Source organism: Ovis canadensis, chromosome 8 (assembly GCF_042477335.2).
Source record: "Ovis canadensis isolate MfBH-ARS-UI-01 breed Bighorn chromosome 8, ARS-UI_OviCan_v2, whole genome shotgun sequence".
NCBI classification, from domain to species: domain Eukaryota; kingdom Metazoa; phylum Chordata; class Mammalia; order Artiodactyla; family Bovidae; genus Ovis; species Ovis canadensis.
In genome coordinates, this window is record NC_091252.1 from 79482970 (window position 1) to 79494830 (window position 11861).

Genomic DNA, 11861 nt, shown 5'->3' on the forward strand with positions numbered 1-11861 from the left:
ACTCCTTATGAATATAAATGGTGTGTGTACCCATATAAATATAAATGGTACATATAAATGTACATATAAATGGTATATGTACAACACTGGTACCCTTTTAAACTACAAATGTAAAAACTGAGCTACCCACTGTCATGCATGTAAGTCATTTAACTCCTTCAGTGTCAAAAATTGAAAGGATTAAAGAGGGTCACAGAAAGAAATTCTAAGTCATAGTAGTCAGTTTTTCAGCTTAACATCAATCCTGGTAAATATTTCTATAAAGGAGGATGAAATTATTTTAATTGATGCTCAATCAGATTGAATTATCCCTATTATCTATAACCTCACATTGCCCAAATAAACAAATTAGTCCATTATTTCATTAGTCATTAATTCCTCAGTTCTTTCAAGTATAGTATCATGCCAGCTTCTATGAGGGATACAAAAGATTCCAGTCCTTGCAATCTTAACATGACTTATCATGAAACTACCCACTAACTATATGAAAGTGAAAAGTGAAAGTGAAGTCACTCAGTCGCGTTCGACTCTTTGTGACCCCATGGACTGTAGCCTACCAGGCTCCTCCCTCCATGGGATTCTCCAGGCAAGAGTACTGGAGTGGGTTGCCACTAACTATATAAAAAAATAAAATATTATCTGATTAAGTATAATCTTTCCTGGTGGCTCAGATGGTAAGGAATATGCCTGCAATGCAGGAGATCCAGGTTTGATCCCTGGGTTGGAAAGATACCCTGGCGAAGGGAATGGCAATCCACTCCAGTGTTCTTGCCTGGAGAACTCCATACACAGAGGAGCCCAGCAGGTTACAGTCCATGGGGTCACAAAGAGTCAGACACAACTGACCGACTAACATACACATGTATTATTGGAGTAGGAAATGGCAACCCACTGTAGTGTTCCTGTCTGGAAAATTCCATGGACAGGGGAGCCTGGTAGGCTACAGTCCATGGGGTCACAAAGAGTAGGATACAAATGAGCATACACATCATACAGTAGATTAAGAGATCTGGACAAAAAATATTTACCTTCATAACTTACCATCTAAAAGTCCAGATTTCAGGGACAGCAAATAAATGGAAAGTGATTAGCCATTTTCTTCATCCTCTAGGACCTATGTCAGGCTAATTACTGGAACTAAGGTATGACCTCTCAACACATCTCTCTAGCCACAATCAAGGATGAAACTTATTTTTCATCTCTAGGCTCAGGTCTTGAAAGGGCTAGAGAAAAGTATTTGCTTACATTGTCTAACACATGAACCCTGTCCAACTACACACCAAAAGAACACCATCAACTTCTAAATCCATCATTTCTCTACATGATCTAACAAAATGATATTAGTTTTACTTTAAGTCTTAAATTACGTATGTCAAATGGTGATTATATCTATAAATCCAATAAAGATACTTTATAATCATAAAGGCTCATTCCATAATAATATGCATGAAATTATGAAAATTAATGTGTTCATTAAACAATACAAAAGTACCTAAAGTAGAAATTACAAATTTACTGACCCTTCTTATAGTTCAGTCCCTAGAGGTAGCCATGATTAAGTTTGGTGTATGCTCTTCAAGCTTCTTTATTCATGAGATACACTAGAGCTACTTTCTTTACAAAATATTTCTGGCAAACTTAACTTGTGAATGAAATATAGTATTTAAATAATAGATGACTGATAATGCAAACTTTAAAGACATTTAATTTTGTTTTAGTGCCATTTTATATCTAACAGAGATTAGAATCCAAATGAAACATGGGAAAAATATATTAAACCCAGGGCTTTTTCAACATGAAAGATGTCCCAAATACATGTTTCATCTTTCATAATGAAAGATTCCACCCAAATCTTGTCAAACCTCAAAAAGATGGACCTTTCAATTGAAAAACATCCTGAACAGATGGTGGTACCACATAGACTGAAAAAGAAATATCTAATTTGTGTTTACATGAAAACACGAAATTTGAGAAACGTGCACTGAGAGGCACATCAATAGATATTCATGAAAACACACTTGCCCTAAAGCACAGGTTGTTCAGCAGAGAAGGAAGCTTGGTAAGAGCTTAGTTTAACACTTTCATTTTACATATAAGGAAGCAGACTCAAAGGTCACAAAGCCAAGAACACAAACAGACCAGAACCGCAACCCACCGTCTCTTGCTGTAGAAAACCTGTGCTGCCTCGGCATTCACTAATGTGAGGAATTGTCTTATGTAGATGAGGGTGGGTTTTTTTTTGTTGTTGTTGTTGTTGTTTAATGATTTAAACACATTGCCTTTGTTTCCAAGTCTGGCTTCTTAGCATCCTGGGTGCCTCTATCTTAGGACCCCCAGCTGCCCCCAAGCCTACAATTCTTTCTTTTCCACTCCAAGGTGGATTCCACAGTCTCTTCCATTAGCGCCCCGCCTATCCCTGCTGGTCTGTCTCCACTCTGTCCAGAGCCCTGCCCTTCACATTCACCCCTAGCAAAGTCTCGAGGAGACACAAAAATCAGAAATGTGGATGCACACACCTCCAGATTGGGGGCCACAATTGTCAGATAAATTGTAAGTGGCTCTAGGAAAACTAAATGTACAGTTCTATTATTAAGGATAATCAGGCCTAGGAGAGAGAATCTGATCCTCACAATTACCCAGCCAATGTCTTGACTCAAAATATTCACATTCCAAATATGGGGCGGCCCTATAATTTCAAAGGCTAAAATTTAACCTTTGAAAGTTCACATAACACTGGCACTCTTATGTTAGAAAGCAGATAACTCTTTTTCATAACAATATATCAAAAGCGCAGCAAACACATAAAAATTCAACAGAATTTGAAGTCAAAGAAGCAACATGGTAAAAGACTATTTGTTTTCCTTTTCCCTCATCTCTTCTCCTGATCCACACCCACCTTTGAGCTCTCTTGAACAATCTAGAATTCAGAGAACCAGTTTGAGAACCACCACCATCTTTTAACCCATTCACCTTCATTAAGCAATGTCAACACCTATATAAGACAGGGTAAATGACGTGTGTAAAAACACTGTAAATTGATAAGAATGGAAAATGTTCTATTTACCTGGTAGCTGAAAACTTCATGCTCTTTTCCCCAAACATTAATGAACTATTTATAAACATTACATTAGTACAAAGGTAATTAAGGTTTTGCATTGCTGAACTTTGCTGTTTGACATTGGAATACATTCTTAAATAAAAGTGATTGCTAGTCATCATTTTAATGCACATTTCTCACATGTTCTTTTGCTAATGATATTACTTATTATTTATTTTATATTTATTTTAGACTAGGGAAATGTTCTACAAAAAGCAAACTCAAGTGATTTTCTTATTCAAGTTCAAAATGGGTCATAAAGCAGTAGAGACAACTCACAACATCAACACTTTTGGCTAACGAATGTACAGTACAGTGGTGGTTCACGAAGTTTTGCAAAGGAGACGAGAGCCTTGAAGACGAGGAGCGTAGTGGCTAGCCATCAGAAACCGACAACGACAAATAACTACACGAGAAGTTGCCAAAGAACTCAACATCAACCATTCTGTGGTCGTTCAGCATTTGAAACAAAATTGAAAGGTGAAAAAGTTTGATAAGTGGGTGCCTCATGCTGCTAAGTCGCTTCAGTCGTGTCCGACTCTGTGTGATCCCATAGACAGCAGCCCGCCAGGCTCCCCCGTCCCTTGGATTCTCCAGGCAAGAACACTGGAGTGGGTTGCCATTTCCTTCTCCAATGCATGAAAGTGAAAACTGAAAGTGAAGTCGCTTAGTCGTGTCCGACTCTTAGTGACCTCATGGACTGCAGCCTACCAGGCTCCTCCATCCATGGGGTTTTCCAGGCAAGAGTACTGGAGTGAGGTGCCATTGCCTTCTCCGGGTTGCCTCATGAGCTGACCACAAATCAAAAAAATCATTTTAAAGTGTCATCTTCTCTTATTTTACACAACAACAAGGAACCATTTCTCCATCGGATTGTGACATGTGACGACAAGTGGATATTATACGACAACCAGCATTAACCAGCTCAGTAGCTGGACCAAGAAGAAGCTCCAAAGCCAAACTTGCACCAAAAAACGGTCATGGTCACTGTCTGGTGGTCTGCTGCCCGAATGATCTACTACAGCTTTCTGAATCCTGGCGAAACCATAATATGAGAAGCAGGCTCAGCAAATTGATGAGATGCACCAAAAACTGCAACACTTGCAGCCATCTCTGATCAACAGAAAGAGCCCAATTCTTCTCCATGGCAATGCCTGACCACAAGACATACAAACAACACTTCAGAAGTTGAATATATTGGGCTACGAAGTTTTGCCTCATCTGCCATATTCACCCAACCTCTCGCCAACCAGCTACCACTTCTTCAAGCATCTTGACAACTTTTTGCAGGAAAAATGCTTCCACAACCAGCAGGAGGCAGAAAATGCTTTCCAAGAGTTGGTTGAATCCTGAAGCATGGATTTTTATGCTACAGGAATAAAGAAACTTATTTCTCATTGGCAAAAATGTGTTGATTGTAATGGTTCCTATTTTTTGATTCATAAAGATGTATCTGAGCCTATTTATAATAATTTAAAATTCACAGTCTCAAACTGCAATTACTTTTTCACCAACCTAATACCTTGTTCTCTATGGGATAATATGCATATTAAAAAACAATTTTTCCCCCTTATCACAGATGCAGCCCACCTGTATCCCTGGCCAAGGTCTATCTCATCCATGGCAGGAGGAGGGCACACCCCAATACCAGATCCTCAGGTATGCTACCCAGAGAACTGTACCCTTTCCTGACCCAGGTGCCACCTCTTAACAAACCCCCAAAATTCCAAACCTTCAAGCTGCTGAAGATACTATTTGCCCTTTGGTCCTCCTCCCAAAAAACCCCCACAAAAATTAGCTTCATCAGCTCATGCTTTTAGCCCCTCTCCCCAAAACCCCAGGCTAGATAATAGTGTCCCTGGGATAAAGGGTTTTTTGGTGGGGGGAGCAGGTGTTGGCCAAATACCGTCACATCCCTTTCCCTCCCCACATTTCCCCTCCATTCCTCTCACCTCTACATGTATCTTCTCTCTTCATTCAGCTCAAAGTCCGCAGGTTCATGGACTCACACAAACTGATGCCTGAAGGAACCTATTATTATTGCAGTTGTACCTTCAGCCAGATGTTGATCCAAGCTGAGGCCAAGCCAATACTTGATTATCTCAGAGAAGAGTGACTCCATATTCACACACCTCTATTGGAGCTAAAACTGGTGTAGCTGCCAAAATAGTATCAAAAGTACTAGACTTTCTCCGAAGAGAAATGATCTCCAGTTTTGGAGAGATGATCATAACTAGATAAATCAAAATCATAAACATCTGACAAGTGGTTAATACATACAAGCAAAGGCCGGTGGTGATATCTGAGAGTCTAGGAAACTTGAAGAGCATTTCATCAAGAGAGGCGTCTCTACCACGTGCAAGGGGGAAGTGGGCTGATGAGCCTGCCAGCAAGGAAGTCCCCGTTCATGGACAAGTGAAGGGCATATCAGAGGCTTCAATGGCTCTGTGACCCTGGCACTGAATCAGTCAACTCTTTTGTTCTCTTTTCTCAACAAGCAGCCCTCTAGCCTTTAATTGGTATCCCCTGCCGTGATGAAAATGCCTAAATCTGGCAGGAAAAAAGTAATCGGACTTGCTAGGCATTTTCATCTTTCAGATACAACTTAATAATCTGAAAATGGGATGTGTTAAGATTCTCATGATTAACTTAGTGCAACTCAAGCCCACAGGTCCTGCTAAGGTGTGTCCAAGACAAGACTCAAGGGCCTTTGTGTCTAAAGATAAAGGTCCAAATCAAAGTTCTTTTCTGATACTTTCCCTCCCCATCCCCTTTTCCAGAGACCCTGTGACTTCCTGATTTTTAAACCCATTCCTGATAATAGAGGAGAATAGTGTATATGAATATTTTGATAAAACTATTCACATCCCTGGGCTTCCCAGGTGGCATTAGTTGTAAAGAACCAACCTGCCAAATCAGGACACAAAAGAGAGTGGGTTCAGTCCCTGGGTCAGGAAGATTCCCTGGAGGAGGGCATGGCAACCCACTCCAGTATACTTGCCTGGAGAATCCCATGGACAGAGGAGCCTGGTGGGCTACAGTCCATGAGGTCACGAGTCATACATGACTGAAGCGACTTAGCATGCATGCATTCATATCTGTCTTGCTCCATCTCACTGTTCACAATGTGTTCTCTGGTGGTTGACCCAGCAGATATAGTCATAATGCAGCCCAACTCAAGGCTACTGACCTCTACTCAACTGGACTACTTGCCTATTAGAGCTTTTCAGGTGGTGCTTATACAGAGCATTGCACATACGCAGTGCTACAGATGATCTCAGCTGTTACATAACCATGTATTTACAAAACGTGGGGCAAGAGCAAGAGGCTATGGGCGGTACAGCCTGACTATCGCCATCTTGGCCAATTACTCTTTGCCTCCAGTATCCCTAACCTTAATTCTGAGAAAGCTCAGTCGTGTCCGACTCTTTGTGACCCCATGGACTATAGCCTACCAGTCTCCTCAGTCCATGGAACTTTCCAGGCAAGAGTACCGGAGTGGGTTGCCATTTCCTTCTCCAGGGGATCTTCCTGACCCAGGGATAGAACCCAGGTCTCCTGCATTGCAGGCAGACGCTTTACTGTCTGAGCCACCAGGGAAGCCCTAACTTTTCCAGGCATTTTTGATACATTTACCAAATGTATTCAACAAATGGGTCGGCCCTAGTGGCTCAGACAGTACAGAATCTACTCGCAACGCACAAGACTCAGGTTCAATCCCTGGGTCAGGAAGATCCCTTGGAGAAGGAAATGGCAACCCACTTCAATATTCTTGCCTGGAGAATTCCATGGAATGAAGAGCCTGGCAGGCTACAGTCCATGGGGTCGCAAAGAGTCAGACAAGACTGAGCGACTACACTTTTCAACAAATAGTTCCTGTCTATCATAGCCACTCAAGAAATCATCTCTCATGCTTTGTGAATTTCCAGAGGCCTGGCAGAGGAAGCTTTGCTTTGCCACTAATGTTCTTCTGTCCTGAAGGCTGCCCAGCAAGTAAGCGCCTTTTGGGATACCTGGGGTGGTTCTGGGGGGTCAGCCTCTGGGGGGTCAGGTATTTGTACCTTTCCTCTTTCATCTCTGTATCCTCAGTCCCACCCACTGTTCCTGCATTTCCCAGGTGAAGGGGATTTGAAAGGCCATTCACACCCTACAACAAGGACATGTCTCCTTTCCCTCCCCAGGAAGATTTCTCAAACCCTGAGAGCTTTCTGATCTCTTCAAGAGACCGACCACACCTACTTCACATTTATATTAATTGCACCCCAGGCTAAATGTTGACTTTCTACCTTCTAGGATCACCTGTAAGCATCCAACAATATCCTGGGCACATATATTTTAAATTGCTCAATTGAGAAGGTTAACAATGCTGAATTGAAAGATATGAAGTTGGGGGCCATCTGTACCTGAAAGTGGAAAGGTCATCTATGAAGATTAAGTCCGCTTCTTTATAAGAAAAACTGAACCAACAATGAGGGGCTATTCTCAAAAACATTCTTCCTTTATACTTTTCTGGATCCTGGTATAATATATTCTTGGTCATACTTTTTCCATTGTGTGTGTGCTCAGTCGTGTCCAACTCTTTGCAACCCCATGGACTGTAGCCCTCCAGATGCCTCTGTCCATGGAATTTTCCAGGCAAGAATACTAGAGTGGGTTGCCATTTCCTCCTCCAGAGGATCTTCCCTACCCAGAGATTGAACCTGTTGTCTCCTGTATCTTCTGTATTGGCAGGCAGATTCCTTACCACTGCAAATTACCAATTAACATTCTAATTAAAATCTGACCCACAGGTATGAACTTTCTGTACAGAGCTAGCATCCCTTCTCCCCATGTCTTCAGGGACCAGACATGTATGTGAAAGGGGATATGATAGGAAATATTATTTCTGCACGAGAACCCCCAGTTGCAGATGAAAGCAGTTAAGTCACTGAACAATAAGCTGATTTTTTTCTAGTAATATTACAACATATTACTGGAAGTTGGAAAGAGGGGTTCCCCCTTTGAAAGCTCTTCCATGTGTGACTTCCTTATGGCCTTTCCACTGTCTCCCCTTACCACCATGCAGGAGTGGGCTCCTGCTGACAAACGCTGAAGAAAAACATAATCAACAATAGAAATCAACAATCACAGGAAAGTCACTGGGTGACAGTGTGCATGGACAGCTGAAATGATTCCAGTCTCTACCCCTTTAAACTCCAGGGAGCATCAATCTTAGCCATTATCGAAATTAGCACCAACGTGGAGCAGGAATGAAGGCACAGGACTAAATTGCAAATGACACAGCTTCTCACTTCAGCTCATCTACCCATTAGCTTATATGCTTTTAGCAAGTCAGCCTCTCTCAGTTTCAGCGTCTTCAACTGGAAAGGTGAATGAAGCTATCTGCCCAGTTTCTCAGTGCTTTCACTAGGCTCCCGTTAGGTGAGAGAAACAAGAGCAGAGGCCACTCCTGATCAAGGCTTTATCACAGCCAGGTGTCCAGATTAACAGCATCATAGCTGTTAATCCTCACAAGCTTCTTGGAGCTCATATTAACATCTTCATTCTACAAATGAGCAGACACAGCCAGTTAAGGCCCTTGCCCAAGGTCACTACCTAATACATTATTCAAACTCGAGGCTCTTTAGCCTGTACTTTACCACATTATACTGCCTCCCTCTGTTTTTGAAATAACATTGAAAACTAAGGGTCTATAAACAAAATGTCTAAGACAGCAGATCCCCAAAGAAGCTGGCAGCCCTGTGTGATTCACCCATTTCTTTTGGACTCTTTACCCAGTAAGTGCTTACTCCTGTCTCCTTCTTCCAATTTTGTCAAACTCCTTTCTCCTCCTCCTTCCAGCTTTTCCTTTTCCTTGTAGGTTTGCTTTTGTGCCCCTCTACTCTATAATTTTTAAGCTTTCCTAATTAACACAATGAGAATCACTAAAAAAAAAAAAGCATACCCTTTAAAAGTGCATGTAATTAAAAGACCTTATCTGAATATGTAACTGGAACTAAATAATCAGTAAGAATGTAGGACACATTTACATTTTTTCTTTTCGTTTAACCACCTCTTTCTTGAATTAACTTTAGACATAGTTGAGACTTTTACAAAGGTAAAACAGAAAGCCTAGTAAATTTTTAAGAGTCATCATGAAACCAAAAGTCATTTCTGCTTTAGACTGTCAGCATATGATTACACGAGAATTTCATCAGATTGAAAAATAAGAACACAGATTTGACTCTACACAGAATCCTAAATTCTCAAGCTTTGGCAGAAGGGGGCTGTTTACCAATTTCAGTGTTGCCTCTTAGCCAAGGCTGAGGGAGCTTCTCTTTCCTATGGGCCACAGGACACTTTGCTCAGTCTATACCTGTATTATCATCATAGCCAGGTTATATTGTGGCCTGTTTTTATCAGTCAGCTCCACTAGACAGACAGCTAGGACAAAAAAAACAGCATTTTACTCATCTTTGTATTTTGAGCATGAAGGTCCTCAACACAAATTTGTTGAATAATGGAACAGAAACTCACATGCAGTAGAAAAACACGCAGCCTTGGCCAGTAGGGGTTATCACAAGATTGGACACATTGGTGATTACTGACTCTTGATTTGCCTAAATGAAAATAATCTAACGTCTTTGGGTTTGGAGAAGAGGCAAGATACGTGGTGTGTTTTTCAAACCATCCTTTACAGATGGAGCAAGCTGGAGCTTGCTTGCTTTCATCCAGATGGTACTGATTTTGAATTACAATTTACACCAACTCTGTTAGACTGTCTGATTACCTAAAAACAAAACCCCTCCTTTCCTCTCCAGGTATAGCCATTTGTGATTCTTCCACTCCCCTCTCAGTCTGCACATCACTTGTGGAAAAGGGCATGCATCTTTAGTTCCCACTGCACCAGAATTTCGTATTATTCTGACTTCTCCCTTTTCAACACACTCCCACACATCTTATACTAACTTATCTTTAGAATAAATTATTAGAGACCACTATACAGACGAAGAAACACTGCGCCTAAAATTTCAACCCACCGCACGGTAGAGTCCAGTTCTTCTACCTCCTGATTCCTAAGCAGGCACCCTCAGCAAAATCCCCCCGGGGAAACTTTTACAAAAAATGCTCAGGTCAGGACTTCAGCTTCATCACTTGCGATTCAAGACCTCTGCAGTGGGCCCAACAGGGATAAAATTTGAAAAACTCTCCAGGTGCTTAGGAGAAGCACCTGCGGTTAGGCAGCCCCGCAGCAGACAACGTAAATCTTGGGTCAGTATGTACTCCCTGAACACTTCGGCGTTAGTTCTTTCCATCAAAGTGGCCAAACAGACGCGCAATCCCAATGAAGTAGCTGCCACAGTTATCACTTGACTCGTTTTTCTCAGTAGTACAAGGGGCTCCTGTGGACCTCCTCACAGTTGGTAAACGAAACGAGCACCGGGGGTCGTTTTCCTTTCGTACCCCGCCCTCCTCGTCGCCCCCAACACACACACACACACACACACAAGTCCGGCGCCAGTCGCTGATACCAACAATTCAGTTGCGCACCTGCAAACCCTATGGCCCCTGTCGCCACGGGCAGCGTGTCCGGCCCGCCACCCAACAAGGACCCCGCCCTCCATCATTCCGCTCCGTGCGTCGCCGAGGGTCCCGGGGGGTGCCACGGCCGCCGGTCCCTTTTCTCCCGAAGTCTGTGGGGACTTCCCTCGCCTTCACTCGGTCATTTTCTTGCCAACAGCTCGGTCTCTCGGGGGAAGGGCTACGCTTGAACTTGAGGTTCTCACGTTTGGGGTGGTTCAGAAATGATTCCCCTGCGGTAATGCAGACCTGCCCCACCCACCGCCCCCCAACCCCCGCGCACCCTGAACTTGGATCCCGCCAAAACGTCCCCCCGCGGGGGGACGGCGGGCCGGGCTGGAGGTGGCAGCGCCATCGGCTCTGCGGTCAACGTCGCCCGCCCGGCCCCGCGCACGAGCGAGGAGCCGCGAGCTAGAGGCGAAAAGGAAGACGGCCCGGAGCACCAGGGCACGTGGGAGCCGCCTCCTCGGGGAGGCCTGCACCCCGCGCCGGGCACCTGCCGCCCCGCGCGCCCACCTGAGCGCCGCTCCCCCGCCCCGCGCCTCACTTTCTTGTCTTCCCGACTGGCTGCCAAGTTTCTCTTCCCTGCAAAGTTCTCGAGCCGGACCCCGCTGCCTGGCGCCGGCAGCTTGGGGGGAAGCGGGCCGGGCCGGGCCCGGCGGCCGCAGGGCGAGCGGCGCGGCTCCGGCTCGGCGGCGCAGAAAAGAGGAAGGGGAAGAAGGGGAGGGGAGCCTCAGCGGGGTGATCCCCTCCGACCCCGGCCTGCCCCGCGTAGCCGCACCGGGGGACGCGGGCGCTGGTTTTCCGCCCGGGGCCTTGGCCACGCTGCTCCTCTCCCAGTGACACCATTGTTACCACCTTCAGTGGCTAAGAGCTCGCGCTCTTGGGTCAGGCCACTCCGGTTCAACTCTTGCCCCACTGCTTAAAAGTGTGTTATCTTAGACAACTTACTTTACCCCTCTTTGTAAAACTGAATGCCCTTTGGCTCAGTGGTGAAGAACCCGTCTGCCAATGCAGGTTGGATCCCTAGGTTGAGAAGATTCCCCTGGAGTTGGAAATTACAATCCAATCCACTTCAGGATTCCTGCCTGGGAAATCCCATGGATAGAGGAGCCTGCAGGGCTGCAGTCCATGGGGCGACAAAGAGTCACACACGACTGAGGGCGCACGAACACTTATTAGGCAGTTTACTTTACCTGCCTTT

The 11861-nt window shown here is 44.3% G+C and overlaps 1 protein-coding gene across 3 annotated transcripts in view; it reads right to left on the reverse strand.

Annotated features, from left to right (window-relative positions):
• Positions 1-11367, reverse strand: part of PLAGL1 (PLAG1 like zinc finger 1) — a 95511-nt gene extending 84144 nt beyond the window's left edge. Inside the window, exon 1 of one of the 3 annotated variants that reach the window (XM_069598606.1) lies at positions 11205-11367. The gene's annotated coding sequence lies outside the window, so the exon portion shown is untranslated. The remainder of the gene's footprint in view (positions 1-11204) is intronic. The other 2 variants (XM_069598603.1, XM_069598611.1) reach the window with 2 other exon arrangements.
• Positions 11368-11861: the final 494 nt, after the last annotated feature.